This window comes from Aythya ferina (assembly GCF_964211825.1).
Source record: "Aythya ferina genome assembly, chromosome: 16".
Taxonomy (NCBI): domain Eukaryota; kingdom Metazoa; phylum Chordata; class Aves; order Anseriformes; family Anatidae; genus Aythya; species Aythya ferina.
Window position 1 is genome coordinate 7,570,769 of NC_140315.1, and position 25,636 is coordinate 7,596,404.

Here is a 25,636-nt window from a genome sequence, read left to right on the forward strand (position 1 = left end):
TCTCAAATTGTGGTCCTTTCTCTAAAAGCTTGTGCTGCTTGTGCTAAATAGTTATCAGGTAAATCATGTGAATGGTACTGGGTGCACTCACCCCTCTGAAAAGTGTAGCTTTGAACCCCCTTGACCAGCTGGACTAGAAGCGATTTCTCCAGCTTTAGGATGAAATTTCTCCAGCTTTAGGATGGAAGCTCTGTTACACTCTTATGCTAAATATGCTAATCCCTTCTATTAATTCTTCTCTCTTTGGAACAGGCTTGAGTTTCTGAACTGACGTTGTGAAATCTACTTTGCAGCTTTGTATCAGTTACTTGTTATAGCCACCATACCAATATTGGCTTTAGTAATTTTAGATTGCTTCCTCCTGGGATTGTACCAAATCACTCTACAAAGATTACTTGATCGTTGTTTACAAGCATCCTGAATCTGTCTTCAGATGTACCTGCTTTTCTCCATTGACTATGGAAGTCTAGCTTATAAACTCTGTGAGGTTTAGTTTTTTAGGTATTGTTGTGCCTAAATTGGGTAGCTAAAATGAGTGAATCCAAGTCTATGCAGTGTTGTAAGTAATGGAATTCTTGCTTCCCCCAAGTTCAACAGTTTTGCTTATTACTCTGGTATCTCACAGTTCCTTTTCTCCCTCAAACATAATCCTTTCTGACTTCCATTTATAATAACCATACTAATTATTTTCAGGGGCAGATGTATTGTGCTGTCCTGATGTGGCCATTGCTGTAGCAACGTCTGTGTTTGCAACAAAAGCAAGTGCTGCATTCCTTACCAATAAGGCTTAGCTTGTCATAAGGGCAGGCTATCAAAAGTTCATTTGAACAAGATGATTTTCTGCTAGCCTGATGCTACCAGCTGTTTGGACAAAGGATTGGCAACAATTCTGTGGGCTGGTCCTTAGCCAACAAATGATGATGGAGTTTGTGAATTTGATCAAACTTTGACAACAACATAGAACTTATTTGAAATGCATTTCTTGTCATTGCTGGAGGAAAAAAAAAAAAAAAAAAAAAAAAAAAGAAAAAACACCACTGAAGGGAGTTGTCACACAAAAGTGTGTGGTATGAACTCGGGGACCTAAAAAATCAATCATGGCAATTATTTTACTAAATTATTTTAAACTGTAGTGTGTCCAGAAGTCTTTCTGTTAAATGTCTGCTGTCACAGCAACAAGCTGTGCTGTTTCCATCTCTGACCTTTTTCATGTTAAAATGCGTGTCAGTATGTAAAACAGAAGCACTCCATACACAAGATGACTGTAGCAGTGCTTTGCTTTGCTGCACTGAAGGTCCTGGAGATGCATATTTTGCAGGAAATAAGTATAATGGGACAATTCGCCATTTAGTTAGAGAGAGAAAAAAATGCCAACAACAAGCAAAGGTTGCTTTTTTCAACATTTGTTTTGTCATGTTCAGTTTTGCTATGATATATTTGAGGGAACAGAATGGAAGACTTAAGTGGCACATGCAGAGAATGGATGACTTGATGATGAAGTGTGAAATGACCATTAAAGCACTGACCGTTTATCCCTAATATTCTATTCCGAGTTGAGATCTAAGCGAAATGAGTTTAGTGGTTGCAGCTGAGTACCTAGTGGACAGGAGTCCATATGTCATAGAAATCTAAATCAGCTGGCACAGTTTAACATCAATAATAGCATTGGTTCTGAAGAGGTGTGGGACAGACGACTGGATAATAACATTGAGAATGTGGAGAGCCCAAAGGAAGATTTGGGGAAACAGTTGGGATGTTTTGAAAGTACACCCTCGCACTTTGTTTTCAAAATCTGCTCACGTGTAAATGAGCAGTGCCCAGGCAGGTGCCCTGGAGTCTCTGGGTCTGGTTTCTCTGCCTTCAGATGACAATAAAAAGATGTTTGAATGCAGTTTCCTGAGTTGCTTACACAATTGCAGCAACTGTGAATACTAGGTCTTATTTCACTCTTGCAGATTCTACTTGTGCTGCTCAAGCCCCAGAGGGAGACTTACTGTCCAGGCTAGACTAAAAGTTGCAGGGCTATATCCTTAGTTCCCGCATGTTAGTGCAGATGTGTTGGTTGCCGTGGACTGATGGTAGTGTACATCAGATGGCATTTGTACAGTTTCCTGTTTCATTGCTTTGGGATAAATTTCACGGTACCCACAGTGGAATGGGTTTTAAGGCTACATTCATGAAAGTTTGTAAGAAATTTTATGATGCATGAATGAAGATGCTATCTCATTGGAAAATTATTATTTGTGCTCTGACAAACCTACAGACTTTCATCAGTACAGGTGCTATGCCATCCTATATTCTGTACAGAGTAAAGAACAATCCTTCCAAACTCTGCCACCCCTATTGTATAAGAATCTGAAAAGAACCCGAACCTAGGACCACATCTGCGTGCCTATATGACCTTTTCTCGGAACTGTTAATATATATGGCTGTTTCACGCACAGATGGCATATGCATGCTGTTTCATTTCACAACTTTGTAAAATTAGCATTAGCTAGAGCTATTGTGGTAATTCTCTGTATCCATGACTGCGGTGGAGGGCAGGTCCCAGCTCTGATCTCCTTCTTGCCTGGTGGAATTCTGTTGGAAGGGCTGTCCATTACTGTCTATTCTCATAGTATTTTTCCTAAGTAAATGTTTTTCTCATAATTATAGAGTGGAGGTACATAAACACTGGGCTAGTTCCCTGGCTATATTCCAAATAAGACTCAAAGAGTGAAAAGGAAGCTGTAAGGACTTGCTGTGTCTGAGGTATAGATCTAAATTTGGGTAGTTCAGCCAAGGTGCATGTCCCAGAAAGCAAGTGAGAATGACAATTGTGAAAAAAGGGCAGTAGGCCTGCCAAGTACAGTACAGCTATTCTGGGCTACCTAAACCACTGCTACTGCGCATACTGAATATCTTCCATAGAAATCAGCCCTGGCCCAAAATAGTATGAAGATAATATATACCACACAAAAATGTTGTAGTAAGGAGCCATAACCTGAAAACAGGAATTACGTAGAAATTGAAAAGCACAAAATCAAAACCTGCAGGACTCTGTTGCAGGTCTGTTTTCAGAACCTATATCTGATGGTCCAAGGTTGTAGGAACAACAGACAAGTATATTACAAATTACGCTAAATAGTACAGAAACCAGTGGAGAGCTCTGTTTGGGGACTCATTGCATTCCTCCTCCCCCACCTTTTGAATTAGGCTGATTATAACTGCAGGAGAGTCCCGGACCAGATGTGAACTGTTAGCTCTTCATGCACTATATACAGTTCCTATACCTGACCAGCCAAAATAAAGTTGTTCCAACATAAATCCACTTCATGGTTTGAAATCAGAAAAAGGTTTCCTTTGAGAGAGATTCTAATTCAAGGAAGCGTGGTTTCTTGTTGTAGTTTCCTCCTTTGGAGATTAGATTGATGATGAATAAGAAGAGAATATTCTTCTTAAGTCACAGGGAAATTATATCCGTTCTTTCCCAATAGGGGTTTAGAATGGAAATTTCTAGAAAAATAATGGAATAATACATAATTACACAAACCCATAAAAATGATGGCATGTGCTGATGCTTGCCATCAGCTTCCAGAGTGCTAATGGACATATGAAGAAATGTTAGGGTTTCATGTTAATATTAATCTGAGGTTCAGGACCAAGTAATTTGTTTAGCCTTTTCTTGCTATAAGTTGAACTTGCAGAAAGCATTATGCAGAGATGCCAGCCATGGGGGACACTAACAAGCTGTAGCATGTTTTGTGTTCTGTAAGAAAAGAGGGGAGGAAGAAAGACATTGTAGCTTTGCTGTAATCAGTGGGATGAAAAAGAAATTGTTTTGAGTTTATCCTTCAGTCATGCAGAAGTAGTCACTTAGGCAGGTGGGTTGATTGATGTATTTGAAGTAAAACAAAACAAAAAGGTCATGTACTGGCTTGTAAAGTGTTTTATGTATGCAAATGGACATTAACCGGCAGCGTGACCATGCCAGCACAAATGTGTCTGAGCAGGTACAAAGGAAATTGATTCAGATTCAAAGTACATTTTTTTCCTTGTTTATATTGGTTTTCACTATTTTAACTCGTGTATGAGACTGCAGACTGAAAACCTGCTGTCTGACCATGTTGTAAAGAAAGCAAATACTCAATATAAGCTTAGTGGATGGAAGCAGATGAAGGTGGATGCACTGTAAGAAAAATGTAGGGAAACAATCTCAAGAGTGGCAAGGACTGATAGAAAATTTAATGCAAATCTACAGAAGTGATATAGAAAATAAAGCAGTGACTTAAGAAGAGATGATAGGGAGTTTCTGCCAATTTCTACCAGTTAAAAGCAGAGTATAATAGCCAAGGAATTAAATGCTTATCTAGAGTGGATGTTTAAAAGCAAAGCGTAGCCTATCCTGCCGGTACTAGAGACCACTGAAGCATTCTAAGAGTAGGAAATGTTGATTTCCCTAAGCTGGTCTGAAGTAAGGATGGTGCAATAAGCAAGATACTAATTCAGGACTTGGGAAGCTGAACTTTAGGTTACTATTCTGTTCGAGATTCCTGTGACTTAGTCTCTCTGTCCTCAGATTCCCTATATGTTATTTGGAGACTGTAGCATTAATATTTTTTAAACAGCATTGTGAAGATAGATCACAAAAACATTTTGGGCTTCAGATGCTCTAAGTACTTTTATGTTTATGTCTCTAGGTCCATCTTTTCAATCTTTTTATTTTTCTATCTAGAAATACCATCCCCATGGAGGAAAAAAAAAAAAAAAAAAAAAAAGTCTCTGCTTTAAACCTGTGTGATCAATAGCTCTGTCAGCTGATGGAGATGCTTTTCATAGTCTAGTTGGAGGAGCTGAAAGTATTACTACCCAGCGTAGCTCCACAGTCCTCTCCCCTGCAATCCCACTATTGGTGAGCCCCACCAGCGATGCCTGATGTGCTGCAGAGCAAAGTCAGTGGCTCTGCCCAAGCTCTCCTCCCAAACCATTGAAGTTTGGGTGGATAATTCTGCACTAAAATAGATAAAGAGTTCTTGTATGATCCATCCTGTCAGTTGTGCTACGGGGGATGTACCTGCAGCAGTGGGGGCTGTAGCACTGGCAATTGGCAAACTGAATGCTTGTTCTGATCCTAAATAAAGAGAGGTGTGTGTGTGTGAGATAGTGTAGGGGTGTGTGTAATATCATAATGAATATATTGCCATGTGTGCCGTAAAATCTAAACTTAGCAATACATAATGCAAGAGCATGCTTTCTCACTTTATTTCTGTATCTGGAAAGTTTCAGCACTGGCATCATATCAATATTTATTAATGCATTGTGAACTAGAACCTGTGATTATTACTCATGCTATCTCATACTTTACAAGCTTCAACTCTGAAGAATAAAATCACATCTGCTTTTGCTCTTCCCATATTTTATTCAATGTTTTAACAGCTTTGCCGTAAATATCTCATCCATTACGATTCAGTTGTGACTGTATCAACTTCACATCTCTTGTTTTATTGCTGTCATTATACTTAAACAACGCACTGTTAATTCTGTTAACTAACAAGTTCATTGTTCTCAGTAGTCAGCAATTTCTGTTTGTTGAGTCCACAGTGTTAGTGACTGTAAATCAAACCTGGGGACTGAGTGAAGCATTTTCCTTCATTTGCAAAGTGAAGATACATTCTTTACAAAGGCTGACTAACAAAAGGTTAATTGTGATCCCAGATAATAGAGCGTGTAGGTAATTCTGATTTACTGAAAACAAAAATAGTGATATCCGTTCTCTTTGATTTCTATTACAGCCTCCAGATAATAGCTATTTTCTTATACAATAAGCTGAGTGTTAGAAGTCGTAAACTTAATGCTGGGGGAGAGACCAAAATTATGACTAGAAGGAATATTAAAGGTAAATGGAATGACCGAAGTGTTCATGAGGGGAATTGTGCATGAGACACAAGTGTTGCTGGTGTACAAGAAACGGTTAAAGGAAATGAATGTCATTAGATATAAGGAAGAAGCAGAGACAGTGAATTTATGAGGTCTGGATTTGTGTTTTAGGCAAGAATGGAATAATGAGGGAAGAAAAGCAGGTGGAGCTGCTGGTGGGAGCGGTATAAAGCAGTCAGGCGGCAAGGGAAGCCAGACTCAAGTTTAGAAAGGGAACAGCCAGGGAGGTGTGGAGGAAGAAAGACGATTAGGAAGTAATGTGCTGAGGACAAGCAAATGAACAAAGAACAAGACTTTAAAAATCTGAGGGCTTCACGGCGTTTTAAGCCTTGTTCCCATCTGCCCCAGTGGCAGCCTTGCCGGCACCCTTGGGTGCAGCACATCTCTTCGTGCTGCTGCAGCTAGTGTGCAGGGCCAGCTGCTCAGGGCTCTCCTCGGCCTTGTTGCTTCTCATTGCTTGTGCAAAATGATGGGCAGCAGCTCTGTGGGGTCTGCACCCTCCTGTGCAAGGAACATAACAGGAGGGCACGCTGGTATGAAGGAGAAAAAATTTGACATGCTAAGAATATCAGTGGGCTCTGGGCCACGCCAGCAAAAAACAATTCTCCTGCTTCTAGTTCTGCTAGGCTTGGAGCTGCTGAAATTTGTTGTACTGCCGTCGTTTGGGTGATCCCAAATTGAATTTCTGTGGAGAACAGTACCTGCCCTTTTAAGGATATGTGAGTCAATTGATTTCACAACATGAATAAGCCTGTCTTCTTTTGAGAAATATGTAGTCATTAGATCTAATTTTTTTTTATGTACAATTCCTAAAGGAAAATATACCTCACTTGCGGTTTGAAAGCTGTCTCTTGAGAAATCTTGCATGCCTGGTGATCATTTGAATTCCTCGCAGTCCTTAACTTGCTGCCTGTGTGTTAGAAATCATTTTAAATGAATTGAATAAAATTCACAAATGTTATGTGCCAGGGTATGATGAACTCACAGGAAATATGACTCAAATGTATTTTTTTCCTTTTCTTTTTTATTATGATAAATAGGAATGGACAAATAATGACACATTTCTGAATGAGATTTTATTGGTCTCTTATCAGCAGTTTGAGATGCCTTGTTTAAATAATCTGTTTTACATTTGTTAGATTTCTGCATAATTATAAATTCATAATAGTGAAAAAACACAAAAAGATCACGGACTGACCTTGGAAATAAATACAAGAATGTAGATGTATAAAATTTTGCCAATCTTGATTAAGTCCTTATTCAAGAAATGAAAACTCTTGTGTTTTTTAACCAAGTTTTTTTGTAGTCTTTTTAATTCATGGAGTGGGGATTGTCCTCTTTCCTTGTGTGTGTGCACATGAATGCAAAGTTCACAGGTTACTGTCCCCAGATTACCTGTTCCCCTCAGTAAGTGAATGTGCAAGTAGGCAAATTCCAATACTTGGTTTGAAATAGACGTTTAGGAGGAGATAAATTTTCCATTTTAATTCCCTACATCTCCTAAGTTACTATAATAGGCCTAGGATGAGTAACTTGGATGTATCTTTCAGGGGTCAGGAAGAGTGGTTTTGATGTTCTGAATTTTGGGCTTTGCTTTTGCCCACCAAGCTATGAGCAGCCCTCCAAAGGGCACGTTGGGACTGGATTCGATATATTCGAGAGCCACGGTGTGCTGCATTAGTGCAACATTTCAGGATCTGCACTGGGTGCAGTTGACCAGCATGCTTGTACAACAGGATGTTTCATTATTTTATACAAATCATGCTATAAGTTATGCCAATTTAAACTGGGCTTTGCACTTTATGTTGTGCAGTTAGCTTTTCACTTTTTTTTCTTTAACAATAATCAGTTTTTAGGGAAATACATTTTCTCAGGGAAATAAAGAACCTGAGAGTACAATGGAAAGTGAGTGTGCTAAGGCCACTTTTTTCTTCATATCTCCTCAACTGTTAGGTTTGTTTGTCTATGGGAAGCTGGGGACTGTGTCCCCTTGCTGAGCTCTGTGTTTCTGCAGAATTAATAATTGGAGAGGGAGTCCACTAATTCCCATCTCCCCGTTTGAAACTGAGCATGAGGTAATGTATCAAACTAAACACATGATGTATGGCAGCTCAGCAGCAATCATTTTACCTGTTAATACTACTTTTTAAATTGAATTTAAACATGGAACAAGAACTGTGTGAAACTGTTTGGCATTGGATTCACAAGATTATGTTGGGATCTACGTTGTTGATGCTGAGTCTGCATCAGCACCAAAGTTCCAATAAAACTCTGACAAAACCTACGCTCAAGGCAACTTCCACGAGCTTGGCTACCGTCTGGAGATTTGAACCAGGTTGGCTCAAAGTTTGATCCATTCATTCAGAAAAAGCCTTTAAACCTCCCTGACTTGGTTTCAGGTTATCCTATAGCTACAGGATAGATCTGGGAGCTCAAGATTTCATTTCTCTCTCAGTCATATATTTGTGTATCACCTGAGGCTAAGTTGTTCAGCTTCTATGCTCTGGGTTCCTGTTTACAAGGCAGTGATAATAGTAATAATGCTTCTTTACTTTATAAGAGTATCGGGAGACCTTAATTTCATAATATTTGTCATACGCAAAGTACTGCATATAATAGATGGATGAAGCCAAAGAACAAAGGGAGAAGGAAGAGCTCTGAAATATAGCTCTGAAAGGAAGGCTACCTTAAGTTTTGTTTTCAGCAATTTAAAACTCAACAAGATTTTAGCTGATTTCACAAGAGTCCATGTTCCCTTTATGATAAAATTTTGTTCCATGGAATTGCATGTGGTTTGATATTCATCTTGGGGAATGTAGTTCTGAAAAGAAATGTGCAGAAGGTGGGAGGAATTGCATATCACATGGCATTAGACAGAGCTTTATGATGTCAAAGTTGTCTGCTGTATAAATATTAAGGGCTGTAACCCTGAACGTGAGAAGTATTCAGTTTTTATCTTTTATTAACTGTCGGAACTAATCATACCATTTCACTTGATAACTTAGGAATGGATTCTGCAAACATTGGCTGGTATAGGGCAGCACCGCTTACTCTCCTTCAGTATTTCCACAGTCTTCAGTGGGACAGATGTGTTATTTGCCCAAAGGAGAGAATAATGTTCCCTACATTTGCCTAAGGAGTACACTTGGTAACAGCTGTGATAAGCTGGTGGACTTCCACTTTGATTCACTGGTGTAGCTGAAAAGAGTTGACCAAGAAATGTGTTATTTTGAGGCTGGCTGCAGAACTGGAAATAGACATCAGTGATTATAATTTAAATCCATTTTATCTCTGGATTGGCGACTGAAATTACAGGGCTTTCATGGCTGTTAGAAAACAAGTGTGTATTAATCCTGAAGTGAAAGTTTAGAAGAGAGATCTCTGTAGCAAGGCTCACAGCTCAGAACAGGTATTTGCCGGGAGGTGACCTCCAAAATGGGCAATGCATTGTGTATTTGGGAAGGTTATTAATCTATGCCAAATACATGATCACATGTGATCACACACTTTGTATTATTTAATTTCATTCCAATTATTCCAGAGGGGAAGAAGAAAAAAAAAAAAAAAAAAAAAAAAAGAGAGAGAAAGAAAAAAGAAAAAACAATTAAGAAAATGAATAATTATAAAAGTAAGGTCAACTCAATTTTCTCTACTAATGTTTTTAGTTACTGGACTCATTATTGCTAATTTCTTTCATAATCTTTGCCATCTAACCTCATTTGTTTCATTGCTAAGTGGCAAGAAGGGAGCATCATAAAACTTCAGTGAAAACAAAGCAGAAAAAATCCTGTCATTTTAGTGATTTCCTGAGAAAGTAATTATCTGTTGTTAGCCTTTATGGAAAGAACTCTTCTGATTATCTTCAATATAGCTGTTAAACTTCCATCTTCCCATTCCTGTTTGTAATTTTTCTAGTTAAAAACATACATAGCTAGGTAGATATATTAATATATTTTTATATATATTTAGAAATTACTGCTATCTGTAAGCGGCATTTAAATGTGTATAATAGCTGCACAAAACCACTCACATTTAGAATGAAATTTAGAGCACAATCTTTTTTGAGCATTATTGGTACATATGGACAATAAATTTAACAACAACACATTTGTGTGAGCTTTCATAATTCCTTAATTGTACAGAAACCATTATATAAAAATGTTAAGGTGAAGAGGAAGCTCTTATATGTGTTTAAAGGAACTTATCGACATTGAGATGCCTAAATTAAAAGGGTGGATGAAGGTCATGAAGAGTCTTTCATTGCTGATGGATTTACTGAGATGGAGGTGACTAGAAGAATAGCCTCCTTATAAATTTATTTGACTATCATGATTCCAAGCAAATGGGATATTCATTTCTCCCTCTTATTTTAATTTTTCAGTTGTTAATTTAATTAAAAGAAGATTTCATCTCCATCACTTTCTTTGGTTCAGCTGAGCTTCTGCTGATGTTTTGGTAGCAGCAGGGTATTTTCTTGTCTGTTCTGCAATAGCTTTTGGCACCACGTGTGAAATGAACAGATTCTGCTCCTCATTAGAGGAAGTGAAAAAATAGAAAGTCACAAACAGGCTATTTAATAGTTTGTGGGTTTTTTTTGTTTGCTTGGTTGTTTTTTTTGTTTGTTTGTTTTGGTTTGGTTTTGGTTTTGGTTTTTTTCATGGCGCAGGCTAGGAAGAGGGTTCCCCTACAGATCAAAGCAAATTGTGCCATTAAAAATAGATGGGAAAGGGGCAAAGATTGCAGAAGAAAATACATAAAATATCAGTATCACCTTCAAAATCCAGCAAAACTCTCCTTCTCTCTTCATGAGCCCCTTATTCACTGTAGCACCATGCGATCACAGTGTTGGAAAGAACTTTATCCCTTCTTCACCTTTCTCTCTGCCATTCTGTTCTTTCATCTGCCATTTACCATTCTTCAGGCATGCCCAGCAGCTTCCAGCAATTTCTTTTCTGGTCCCATTGAGGTATTGGGGTTGGGTTTGAGAGATCCTACCCTGAGGAGCCAAGCCTGCCCAGACAACCCCAGGCCCATCTGCACCTGTAGCGCAGGGAAGAGGTCAGAAGCAATCAAGGCAAGTTAGGCTGTGTCACACTGTTTTCCATTGTGTAATGTAGATGCTGATGAACTTCATTGACATGATCTGGAATTATATAGGTCACAAAAGTGGGAATATTGTACAAAGGGGGAATTGGGGTAAAAAAAAAAAAAAAAAAAAAAAAAAAAAAAAAAACATTTTGGCTCTCTAAACTCAAAGTCTTGCAGCACCTACACAAAGACTTGCATATTCAGTCCCTTGGCTAACACTAAGCTTTGGATCAATTTAATATCTAAAATCCACCCTGCCAGGGATTATATCTTGCTATGGAAGGGAGCTAGGTCTTTTCCATCTCTAACTACTGCCAGTATGATTATGTTTTTTTAATCAGAAAAATGTGTTGCTGAAAAGTACAGAGATTAAGCACCACAATTGCCTGTAACAAAAGCAAGTTTTGTTGGATGAGCAGAGATCTGATGAATGACATGATTTGAAATGTTTTCATCCTAATGGCTTCCTCTTCTGAAGTTAATTTTTTTTGTCAGTTGCCAAAACATTTATGAGCAGATTTGTGGATAATGACACTCTTATATGGGGGTTTAAATAAAAATCTGTTCCATTTGCAACCTAAAAGACCTAGTATTAAAGCAGACAAATGGGTTTGGAGTCTAATTCTTCTTACAGCAGTGTAATAGATGAGCTGGGGTCGCTGGTGGTGTACAATGAGCAAGCCACAAACTTTTAGTCCAGTTGTTTCTTCCTTGAAGGTATTTAACATAGGAAGTGATAAAAATAGTCAAAACGCTATTTTGTAGGGAGTACTTGCTATGAAGTGAATGGGCCTGCAATCTAGGGAAGATCCTGTTCCCTGAGTGAAAATCAGACATACAAAAAAAGAGAAAAGAGGTATTATGTACAGCATAAAGAGCTAAATTTAGAATGGGCCTCTTTGTCCAACACTCAGTTTCTTAAAAGGGACAGACACAGCCTTTTTGAAAGGGAAATTTGGTCTGTGTGTAGGTGGTTGAACAGCAGATTGAATAAAATAATCTAGGTTTACCTAATAAACTAAGGTAGATTTTTAGGTAATTCTTAGGACGAAGTATTGTAATGAGCTAGTAAAAAGAAATGTGGACTATCCAACACTGCACTTGCTTAAATTGTGTATATCCAAAAGCAAGTATTAAAACTGTTCAAATAGTCTCTTAAAATAAGCAGAACTCTTGGTTGGTTCTTAATGGTAGTCGGCAGAGATTTTGTCATCCTTGGCTGGTGTCAGTGTGTGCCAGCCCATCAGAGTTGGTGGAGGATAGGCCATAGTGCTTTGTGTGATAACCTCATCCTTTAGCAGTTTTCTTTATACTTAATTCTTATTGGTATTATCTATATCAATTATATTGCCAGTACAATGACAAGCTGTTGTAGTTTAAGTGCTGAAAAATAAAATTTTATTTTGTATTCTAATTCTCAAATCTCAAATTTATACCCCTGTGTAGGGCCAATTTTAAACTCCTTTCATTGTGACAGTGTAAATACATCTGTAATACACCTGAAACACTAACATTTGCAAATTTTTTATTTAGATGCACAAATCATATTTCCATGTAAATGTTTATGGTTATTTGCAAATACATTTTGTTTGCTTCTTCCAAATTATACTGCATGCACAGCCCCTTCATCTGGAGTGAGAGTGTAGCCCATTATCCTGCTAGGCAGCAAAGTGCGACAGTGCATGGTAATTCTGCTTGGCAAGTTGTTTTCATAGACAAGTAATAAGGCCACTTCTCCCTACTTGGAAAACATAAACTTTTACCATACTGAAGGATGGCATTAGTATTATTTTCTAGTGCTAATGTGAATTTTATGATAATGAATGCTAAGGTGCATCTATGTCACACTTTGCAGGATTCTTTAAAAAATATCTTTTGCTCTGTTGTTCTCACTTCCTCCTTTCTAAAAGAAATTTTGTTTTGCTTGATCCAGTCTTCCTTTTCCTCCATCTCCAGAGTCTGGATTATACAAAACTTCAATAATTTCAGTCATTAGAAGGGCTGAACACCATTCTCTTCCAGTTCATGTATGAATTGATTAAAAATGAAAGTAAATTACGGGAAACTCAGATTCTTAGCAGACATCGGTGGCAGCTGATAAACATTGAAAATATTTTCCAAATGTTCCTTTAAAACATTAACTCTTAAGATCAGCTATAATTTGTAAAACCAGATTTTTTTCTTTGAAGTCAACTGGGTTACCAAGTTATTTCACTATGACAACCCTAAATTATTGAATTAAATCCTGGTCTTGATTAAATAAATTGTAAAACTCCCATTCATTTTAATGAGGCCAAGATTTCACTTACATTATTTAGGAAATGGAAAAGACATTGCAGGTTTTACCTATACGCTCACCAAGCTAGTACAGGGTTGTTTCCTACCATATATTTCCTAGAGTTTATTTTCCAAGCTACTTTTAAACAGTGGGGTTTCCTTTACTGTCCGCAATACATTATTCCACAACCCCATAGATCTTGTTCATGCTGGACTATAAATCAGCTATCAAATACCCACTAGTATCTTCAAAGGATTCTGAAAAAGAATGGTTTACAAGGCTGTTTTTGCTTTGCCAGTATTATGATTTGTTATTCATCTTGTGGATTTTTAAGCAGACCCCTGTACTTAGTATTCATATTAATGGTCTTACTGTATTTAGCCAGATAAAAAACATTCGGTACAATGTATGTAATAGTTACATTTCCATGATATACATACTTGGTAAAAGCTTTCTCATTTTCATCATTTAGACAGGTAGGATCTGGTAAATCATGTGCAGCACTCAGGACAGGATGACAGTATGGTAGGGGGTAGAATAAAATAACAGGCAACTGCTGCAGATTTTTCTGAAAACCTTGACCAAATATTTAAATCCAAAAGAGGCTGATTTTTTTTTCCTTTTTTCCATGGCAAGCAGCTTGTTAGACATTCCAGTAAACGGCTGTGTTTCCTGTGCTTGCCTTGCTCATTTCATACTCAGGTCAAACTATCTTCTTATAAATCTGGTTTGCTTTGAACCACTTTGTCTTCGACACCTGATTTTCCAATGCTCTGGACTTTCTGCAGTCTCAGCCTATGGAGTGAGCGTGAATTGTGAGACTGAAACACCCAAACGGTGAAGTCTATAAAATACTGTTTAAAATGTACTCCTTAACTTTTCATCTCTCTGTTTCCCAGTCTATAAAATGAAGTGATTGCAGAACTATACAATGCAGCACATTGTATAGTTCTGTTTCTCCATTATAGCTTTAGCTATTAGTAGATTAAGTCCCAAATAATCAGTTCAGAATAAGAGCTTTGCCATTCATAATTATAACCTGGTAGGAAAAAAAAAATCACTCCACTATATGCATAAACATACCAAGGGCTCCTGTTAGACAAAGACAAGAGTAATTCAGTGAACAGGATCAGCAGAGAAGCACACCTCTTCCATCTCATCATTTGCCCCTAAGCTTTTACTTAATACCCTGCTAACATAGATTTCATTACTTTTTTTTTTTTTAACACAAACTTTTTTCAAGGTTAGAGTATCTGATCAGAGAAAATGGCATGTTTGTCTTTTTAAATGCAATTTCCTTGCTTGCCATTCTTTCTTAAATATGCAATTTATTCTTCTGTGTCCCATGCTCATATGTACGCACATGCTTGCGCTCTGCTTGTTATTGTCTCATATCATCCCACACACTTAACTTCTCTCATATCTCAGATTTTATAGTACTGCAGGAATATCTTACAAAATTCCTTTGAATTCTGCAATTGTGCTGCTTGGAAAAAAAAAAAAAAAAAAAAAAAAAAAAAAAAAAAAAGCGAGACCAAGAAAAAGAGAAAGCACCCTTAGCTTACCTTGGAGCCTTAGCTAATAGGAGTGTGTCAGAAAGAGAAAATTAAAATAGTCAATAGAAGTACTTTGCAGTCAAGTCAATGTCATTGCCATTAATTTTCTTTTTCTCTCAGATGATCAGAATCGTTTCACTTTCTCAGCTACTGGTTGCTTCCCATTAAAACACGAACTTAATACTGCTCCATGTGGGGCTATGAAAACATAATTTCTATGTTATTTTCCATACACCTTCTAAGAGAAAAAGCCCTGTATTCCCCCTGCATATTACACATTGCCTATTTGTGCCAGCCACATAAGTATTATGAATCTCAGTGTTTTCCTCTAATTTTTAATACCTTAAAAATTCTGAAACATAAACACTCTTTCTGTAGCAAATCATTCTCACCTCATATTAATTGCTGATCTTTCTGCTTGCTATAATGATGCTGTTTCCCAACAGCCTGAACATGTCTGTCCTTTCACTGAGGTCATAATGACTGTTAAATGTGCCACATTTCCTCTGTCAATTTGGGAAAAAATGTCAGATTATATATCAAGGGTTTACTTTGATGCATAACTTTCTGTGAAACACACGTCACCAAAATAAACTCTGGTACCTGTCCCACTGGGAATGGGAACTCATAAATATGGAGTTGAAAGTAATTGGCCCCCACATACAAATAATTCTATTCATTGTGTTACCTAGAGGTTTGTGACTAAAGTTGTTGTTTTAATGGAAAGCCTTTCAAATTGGTGTTTAAAAAGATATGCTTCACCACTTTTATTAGTTGTTAATTCCATTTTTAACTACCTATTGTTGGTAATATCCTCTTAGCTTGAAAATACAATCTCTTTTCCTAGTGACTCTATCCATTTTTAATTCATTGATTCACTGAGGGTTTTTTCTTCACTGGATTTCTAAAGCAGCAGAAATTAAAAGAAATTCTTAATTGTTTACTTCATTGTGTGTGCAATGGTATCAGCATTAACATCTGCAGGAATATAAACAGATTTGAGAAGAATTTTTTGTTGTTCATTTACTGAACAGAACTATGCTATGTTAAATTGATTTAAGTTTCCAAAAATGGGTCAGATAAACTGAAATAATCTTTCTTGAGTTAATGTTTTTCTTTCTCTTTATATGTTGTTTTTGTTTTGGAATTAAATAATGTCTAGAGGCTTCAAACACTATCAGATTATCATTATCATGCAGATCATTGTTTAACCCTACAAGATGGGTTTGTTTTTTACTGCAGTATCAACGAGTGCATTAGATCTTGGAACTGGTGTGTTTTCATCAGCCCCGGACTGTTTTTCCTCTGTGGCTGAATTTTGTTTTGAGTTTTGGATGTACTTGAGCTGCTGGAATGTTTGTGGAATCCTATTAAAGTGGAGAGACAGATGTGTGTGGCAGGTAGAATGCTCAAACCTCAAATATGCACAACTGCCTGACAGAGTTGCATAAGGAAGCAGAGACAAGATATATTTTGTAGGTCTTACATACCTGATGGCTGTTTTATGTATAAATGTGATAGATACTTGAAATCTGCAGTGTATTCTTTCCCAATATAGAAGTGAATAATTAATTAGTTTATCTGACATTGAGAAGCTTCTCTAAATTCTTCTCTAAAGTCTTATCTTTGCTTTGGGTACCCATGACATGCACTTTTCTAATGTAAACAAGCAGCAAACGTTTGTTGTACACGGCAAGTATCTGCTTAAGTTTGCAGACTGGTATATACGAAGCGATGCACCTGAACTAGTGTGAGTGTCTTTAATATAGGGCATACCTACTCATTATGTACTTCTCAGTTTTCTGGGGCTTGGGAATTCAGAGTTCAGCCGAACTCTGACACTACCTAAATGTACAGCATCACACGTTTTTTCTCATTGCATTTCATTTGGCAATCCGTATGAGCATTTCATTTATTTTCTATAATGTCTAAATCATTAAAAGAAAAGCTTTGGGGTGCAATAGGAGACTGACAAAGATAATTACAGTTTTAAAGCCTTAAGAGGTTTCATGCATCATATAAAATTTTACATTCTACCACCAATTTAAATCAATTACAATCTTTAAATCTATAATTGTGCTATTTAAACCATTTTAAAGGGCACAATGCATGTGGTATTTCACTGTGTGTTCTAAAGTATTTTCACAACAGGTCTATTTATTGTGTGAAAGCATCTAGAGGCTATTAAAAGATGATCAGAGGCATTATTAACTCTTTAGTCTGTCTCCTTAATGCAAGAAGCAGATATGCTTAAGCATTATTTATCACTTAGTCTCAGTTGTGCTAAATTTCTCAGTCTTTAGTCACAATAATTGTAACGAAGCTTGGAATAGATCATGCAGAGTGTCCTCATAATGCTAAGCCAATGATTTCTTTGTGCTTGGGTGAGCATGCATTCTCTTTCATATTACAACAAGGCAAAGAAACAGAAGACTTTTCTAATTTATTCTTTTCATGCTAGATCTAGACCACTGCACAGGTAACGATGGTGCTCTTTATTTTTCATGTGAAGCTCCTTTTTTTTTCACTCTATGTTTTGTTTATATCAAATGATTTTAGCATTTTGTTTAAGGTACTTTATTACTTCTTAGCTGATTTGCTATAGAGAACTTGTGGTCATCTTTCAAAATCTTAAACCAGAAGTCTGCTTTACCAGAAATTAATACATATATTTTTGTGATTCTTGCCATTTTTATCCTGATGGAAATTCTAATATCTGACATTTTCTCTCAAAACTTGTGCATAAGTTGAATGTTTTCCATGAAATCAAAGTTCCAAATAACAGCCTTTCACAAAACATTATATCATTGAGACTTTCAGCTCTACAAAAATAAGAAAGCAGAAGTGAAGGACTGCCACTCAGTTGAACTAAAATATCTCTGCTTTTTTTTCAAACATATCTAGAATGTGTTCAAGTGAATCCATATTCCACTAATTCTACCAGATGATAAAAACAAATCTCGACTGCCCATGTGTTCATCTTACATTTTCATTATTTGTATATATATACATATATGCATCCACATTGCCTTTATTTATCAGAGCCTTTATTGCTGCATTTAATCATGTATCCACCACCTTTCATTAGAAATTACTGTTGGTGAAAATTTTAGATGTTCCCATGTGCACAGCAATACAATTCACATATTCAGTGGAAGATTACTTAGTAATAAAATAACTTACAACATACTGTATGTCAAACAATCCAACAACTTTTTGGGGTTGGGGGAGGTGTTGAAAGGAAGGAAAGCTGTGTGTTGTTTTCAAAATTTATTTTAAATGAGAGTTTTCTTGCTCCGTAACAAAATAGCAGTCTATCATTTTTGACAGAGAATATCCATTTATCCATTATTATAGAAACAAAAACAGTTTTTGTAACTGTTGAGTGAGTGGACACAAGCTGGATATCTTTCTTATGAAAACCAGCCTATGGGTAAAGTGCCTCTGTTGTGCAGGACGTGTTGCTTCAGAACAACCCTTTTTTATATTAATTCAAAACACAAACAGCCCATAGTATTAAGAGCAAAAACTATTTCTCCTCTTAAGCTGCTCAGATACGCTAGATTCATACATTCCCCAGGGAATCAGCAGTGATGAATGCATTTGTTTCTTAAAGAATATGCAATATTTTCAGAGTTTCTCAAAAAAAAAAAAAAAAATATATATATATATATATGGGGGCTGGGGGGAGCCAAAGCCTTCCCTGCAGGCTTGCATTCTGCCTGCTCTGAAGAAAGGACTGGCTTCTCCCCTGTAGCAGAATTGTAATTTCTGATCATCTGCCTTAGAGATTCTGTGTAATTTGGAGATCGTCTGATTCACGTTGATTATATGCGATGCTGAAACAGTAATTCCTGAATTCTTGGAGGCCCAAATTGCATTGATTTTTTTCACAGGCATTGCCAGGTATTCATATGTGGAGACAGTGCCAAAAATGTACCTACACAAATAAATTTCCACTGCAGTTTTGCTGGCTGTGATATTTTGCTTCAGCTTTGTTATATGCACAACAATAACCTCCGTAATGCTGCTCAGCACCGAGGAGGGAACAGAGCTCCAGTGCTGAGAGAAGCAGTTCTGGAGTGCTAAGGACAGGGAGCCTGATCATGTCATCCTTGAAGGTAGTGGGAACTTTGTCCTTGCATTCAGAGGGAACAGGACACACACAAACCCTGTTTCATAAGCATTGTTGTCACTGAAATTAATTGTCCCAAGTGCTGAGATAACTGTGCGACATCATTCTCCACCCAGCAGAGGTGAAATGGATGCTGCATGTCTTTTCAAAGGACTCCCCATGGGAGTGTGAGCCAGGAAGGAGTTAGAAGCCATCCCCTTGGCTGCTGTTTTGTACCAAGGGAAGGATTTTCACACTCCAGCATCTCCAGCATTGACTAGCATGGAAGTCACATGGCAGAAAAAGAAAAAGGTGCTTCCAAAAGCAATATGTAATCTTAGGTGATATACAAGTGAATGTGTCATTTGACTGGTGGGCTTAAGATTATTTTCTAACTCAGTTCTCAGTTACCAATTTTAGGATTGCAGTGGGATACTTTTGATAAGATTTACCTTTTCTTACCTATTAAAAATAGAGCAGATTGATCTCACATTCCTGCAAGTCAGGAGCTGTATGTCTGCTCAAAGTGCTTTATTTTCCTTCCCACTTTTTCCCCCTCTCTCACATGAAAATATGAATCTTCGAGCTTTTCTGATGTACAGTACCAGAAGCTGTTAGTTCCTCATTATACAAATTAAGAGCATCTCCAAATGGAGTTACTGTGGTGGATGGGGGGAATTTGGCAGAGGTTGCACATCATCTGGCAGAGCCAGAAGTTGGGTTCTCCTATTTCTCCGGACACCTAGAGCACTTTCAGTCAGAGTAAATTTAGCTCAACACAAGGTAGTGCAGGTCAGTGGTGGGTTAGCACGGGGGCTGCACAACCTCTGCAGCACGATGGGCTTCCATTTCCAGAGGGGATTTTTATGTGGTCAGATTGACTTGCTTACCTGAGCAGCACAAAGGGATTGAAATGAAGTGGCAAATCTAAGCTGAATGTGCTTGTAAAAGGCCAAAACCATTAAGACTGGGATAAAATAGATTGGTGGAGAGTGGAATTAGATCCCTGGGTATTGGGGATATTGAGTGGCTCTATCTTAAGTTACTGCATTAAAGAGCAGCAGAGAAATTAATACAAACTTCCAAAATGGGAGAGGTCTTGTGTTAAACACAATCAAGTCTAACACATTTTGGGGGAAAGTTTTATTTTTAGTATTTTCCATTGTGTGGCTCCTCAATAGAGCTCTAACTCGGTGTTAAAGGTTAGATGCAGCAATATACGTAATGAAAATGCGGTACAAATGCAATCTTTCACAGAATAAAAACGTTTTCCTGCATTAAAAATCATTTTCTCCCCCAAAGTATCCAGAACAGTATCCAGAGAACTAATCCAATAAATAATGTCATGTCACTATATACTAAATAGATTTTAGGATGATAAGTCTTTTATTTTTGCAGCAATAGTATAAAATAAAAAATCCATTTAAAAATCCTAACAATGTTCTTTACATTCATATAACAAATATAAATTTCCCAACTGTTATCTCCATATTTCTTAATGGTAATGCATCCCCAGTTTTAAATTCAGCAAATACACATTTTCATTCTAGGATTAAGTTATCTTATAAAATAACAGCAACTGATAGTAGGAATTTATAGTGGAAACAGCCATTATTGATTCTTAATGCATAAAGGATTCGTAATACAGACATCAGTGGGAAAAGATTTCTGTATTTTATTTTCATATTTATTTGGAAAACATGCACTACAATGGTTGATTTTTCTAAACTGAGGAAAAGTATAAAATGCTTTGGAATACTGTTAACTAAGAAGGTAATAAGAATAATAAGTGCTTAGATTATTGGATAAAATGTGTTTTCTTTTAACTAGAATATATCAAAATAATCAGTTTAGGATTTCTGGGTATGCCTGCAATAACACAGTAATGTATACCTTTCAGCTGCTGCAGCAAAACCAAAACATCACACAAAACTCAGTGCTAACAAGCAGAAATGACCAAAGATGGACAAAGAAGCAAGAATGATCATTCTACAAAAGTAATCTGATTTCAGCACATAGATTATTAGTGGTTTCAGCTCACTCACAGCTAGCCTTTTTAGATATACATGAAATACAATGAGAAATTTTACAGTGGAACAAATCAGCTTCCATTTTCCAAGTGTTTTATTGTAGAAGAAACCACTCTAGAAATATAAGATTTTTAAACTTATAAAAATAACTCAGTGTTGCCCTTTTACATTGTTTCCACTGACAACCGAAGTCATAGTGGCATTTGTTCATCCAGATCCCAGTACACACATGTATTCATAATGATACATCCCTCGAATGGCACAGTTCTTCTGTGGTTGCTACCTGTCAGCGCTTGTACTCAAGAACCTTGAATATCAGTGACTCACTAATGTTTTATGATATTTTACCTCACTTTATGGTAGTCATTTATGACAAGACCAGAATGACATAAACTGCCATAAAGCAAAGCAATGCAATCACACAAATGACCATAAATCAAGGTAGCAACAGAAAAAGGTCATAAAAGGAAAGAAAATTGGAGAAAACAACATTTGAGTTCAGATTCAGAAGTCTGGAGTTAGCAGCACCAAACTTTAGGACAGATGGATGTGAACAGCAAGAAAATTCAGTGTTCCACTGATACTAATCATTTTGTGTGTGTGGATGCATTGACAGATTGATACATAGATAGACTTTCATTACTTATGAGCCTGTTATGATGCATGCTTTTTTTTTTTTGCAACTGTATGCTTGAGCACCTTTTACTCCTCCCCTTTAAAGTTATCTTAGCTTTGCCTTACACCCAAAATAATTCCCAATTCAGTAGACCTTTTGGTAAACTTTTCTATGATGAATACCTATTTTATTATTATTATGTTAAATGAAAAATATGTTCCTGTTCATCAGGTTTGCCACATCTAAAAAAATGGGATGTGATGGTGATGTGCTTATCTTTGAAATATTTTTTTTTATTTTGGTCTGGAAGAAAAGCTCCTGATCAGGAGGGGAGATTAGATGCTGAGCAGCAGTCAGATAGGGATCAGACAAACTTCACAGGTCTAAGGGTGGATTGAGTCAGCAGCATAGTTCGTTGCATGATGGTCAGATGCACAGGGCTGTAGTACTGCAGTGCTGAAGGGGAAAAGAGGAGGACCAAGTGACGTAAGGGAGAATGAGGAGGTCTGCAACCCCCAGAATCAGAGCCTAATGGGGCAGCAGAAGCTGTATGCAATGAGGTATAACAGTACGTATACCACACCTTAAAGTTATACTACCATAAAAATGAGAAACAGCTAGCAGTGGAGATAACAGCATTTATGAGGAGAATTTATGGGCTGCTCATGTGGTATAAATATATACAGTACACAAACACCAGTGGGGATAAATTCCACTGGACAACCCTGTTATTTTAACAGTAACCTTGAAAATATTGTTATGTTATTTAGCCAAAGAAAGTGTTAAAGGAACAATAGGTAATTTAATCTCCTTCTCTACCCTGTACAATTTATCACTGCATTAGCAGTGGTGATGTTTTAAGAAGCGTGTGCGTAAAGACAAACACTGAACACTGATAGTTAATTGCATTTATTTAACATCCTTGTGCTTCCCTATCCACACCCTAGTGCTTTCATCTTGTGTGCAAGCCTGCGTCTAGCGGAGCTGATGTGCTTTAAAAATACGAAGTCATATTTTGATCACTATCCTTTATCTAAGACCTCTAATTCTTCCCCTGTAGCTCTGCTTCTCTGTTTCCTAAGTCAGTTGCTTTCCTTTTTTGTAGTATCACTTGCATTCACAACTGCCAAAAACATTTCTAGTCATTTTTTATAATTCTTCCTTGTCAAAGGACTCCAATGTAGTAAATGGATATGATAGAAATGTAACAGATAAGCAAAAAACAGAGGACTTGAGCTGAGATATATTGAGCAAGTGTGCTTGCAGTGAGCTGAGTTGGGATGCCAAGCCATCAAATTCAGAGATGCAGCAAAGTGATGCGTTCTTCAGGTCCTGCCCTGTGCTGAAGCACAGTTTGTTTCCCTTCTCATCCCTCTGCAAGAGAAAATTTGAAATATTTGGAACATCACTTCAACCCACTTATGAAAGATCTTTTCACAGCCAGTAGTATCACCTAAGAATCACAAGCTGATGATGAGGGAGGACGTATCAGTGGGTCAGAAACTCTAAGGTAGAAGGGAATTGTAGAAAAGAAGTGTCTGGTGGTTAATCAGAGAGGCAGTATTTTGGTGCCTGGGTACATGTTTTAATATTTTCATGACTTGATTTCCCTCTTATATCCCTATACATAGTAGAAGATCACATTTTTGGAATAAAATGCGATGCTATCCACTTTAGAAGAAAATATGTTAGCCTCTCAGAATATTTTCGGACAAAATTCTACAAGTTATTCACCACGGTGTAAATTCACTTTCTCTGACTATATCCCTGCTGCCAAGAAAGTAAACTAGGACAAGTTAACAGAATGATCCAAGAGTAAAGAAAAAGCTGGTATCTTAATTTTTGATGCAGTCTATGTGTTCTCATTATTACATTGTCTGTTTGTATTACTTTTGATTTATAGTGTAATTGGGGAACTATAGAAATGTTAATGGGAAAGATACTGTTCTGAATATGACAAAGTTGTTTACTAATTGTTGCCTTTAACTTAGGCTAATTTTGTAGTTTTGAAATATTTAAAAATGTTTTATTTCTTTATTTTTAGGTTGTCATGAAAGTGTTATTTAGTTTGAATTCCCTTCTCAGATGAGCTGAGCTTTCTTCCCCTTTAAAACTAGGAAAATAGTACAAATTAAAAATTTGCTACACCGGGGCTCAATCTCAAACCTTTAGGCAAGCCCATTCATTTTGTTAAATATTTAGATGAGAAATTGTTGCTTGTGTGTTTATTTATTTATTTTTACAACATCCGCCGTGCTGCTCATTATCTTAGGGGAGATGGAGAATATTGCAATGATTATTAGTAAGCTTGGTAATGAGATTACTGAACCATTTGCAGTTGACTTTTTTGTGATGCATAATTACAGGGGTTTATTTACAGTGCCTTTAGAGGTTTTGTTTTTGTTTTTGCCTTTTAATGATTCACATTTATATCCTTTGTTCTTCATGTAAGGGATAAGATTCTATCTCTGGATGTTTTGCATTTCCCCCCTCCCAACGTCCTCAATGAAATAAATGTGTCTTATACTTTAGTTATAAGTAAGAAGCACTTATTCTGTCCTATGATGCTCATCCTGCAAGCTGTTATTCTCTTGAGTAATCTCACTGATATTAATTGGGAATACTCGGGTAAAGAGGATTATTTGTGCATTTGTCCTAGATGACTCTTCCAGTCTATGTTCAAGTCAGTTGAGAGAGTCTCATTGACTCTTGTTGGCCTTGTCTGTCTCATAAATATGATATATTAACAGAAATACAGTAGAAAGGAAGAGCTGCTTTGCAGGTCTTAAATATCTCATAACTGTTTGGGGGCTGTTAAGGTTGATTACTGTATTGTCACATCTATTATCTACACCCTTGACTGTTACCCACTTTTCCTCCCAAGTAGCTGTGACTCCAGCAATTTCTGAAGCTCTTGGCGGAGGATTGCTGATATGGGGGAAAAAAAAATCCTTAGAGGAATGGGGCAGTTACTGGGATCAGGTACAGGAAAGCTCTTAAGGAAGAGAGAAATATGGAATGAAGTTCCCCTGGCTGGTTGTGTACTTATTCTGTACCACAGGCATCTTTTATTTAGAGATATCATGTGTTACACATGTGAAAATACAATGCTTTGTTTTTCTGTTGCCTCATTCAAAGTCAAATGTTAGTGAAAAGTCTCCTATTGACTCAGTGGGCTCTGTTTTACTGTAGGAGAGTATAGACTCTCTTTTATTATAGGTAGTGAAACCTTAAAAAAAATCTTTTTGTTTATTTGTTTTGCCAGATTTATTTGTAGCACATTGGACTTAAATTTGGGGAGAGAAATGTGAAACCTTGGTAAAACCCATTTTAATCACCTAAATGGTACATAGGCAAAAAGATGGAAATGGGTGTTAATATGTCACATTATAGTTATGGCACTAATCCTAGCTATTATTCAGAAATCAGTGGGACATTTCATTTGTAAAAAACTGTAAGTTCTGGGCTTCTTTTCTTTTTCATATTAAAAAGCAGATGTGTTGAATACTTAGAACTTACATAAATCCATAATTAATTTTAAAACTACCTTAAACACATTTTTTCCTTCTGCACTAACCAAGATACTTCCTGTAAAATCAAAATCCACACCGCATATTTAGGTTTATCTGCAAAAATTGGAATTCAGGGAAATAAAAGGACAAGAAGATCCAGAATAATTGCACTCCCTTGTGGAATAAAAACCTGAAAAAAAAAGATTGTATCTCAAGAAGAGTCTATCAAACTCTTCGTGATGCCAAGAACAAAACTGCACCACGAAGGGATACATAACCTATTCAGGGTAATTTAAAGCCATATCCAGAACAGATTGACTGTAACAGAAATACTTTCTACAACTTAAATGCACCCAGTGTACAGATAATCTGTGCAGAAGGAAAATGGTCACTCCTACTATTTAGCTTACATTCCAGCCATGATCTGTAAGGCAGAATTCAGAAAATATCACACCCTTTTATTTTTGCAGTACACGTTCTTGCTTCCTTTGAGCCACAGTTCATGTGATCTAGTTCATACAATTGC

The 25,636-nt window shown here is 36.9% G+C and overlaps 1 protein-coding gene across 8 annotated transcripts in view; it reads left to right on the top strand.

Annotated features, from left to right (window-relative positions):
* LOC311445542 (uncharacterized protein) overlaps window positions 1–25,636 on the top strand; it is a 260,556-nt gene that overhangs the window by 118,724 nt on the left and 116,196 nt on the right. The window lies entirely within an intron of this gene.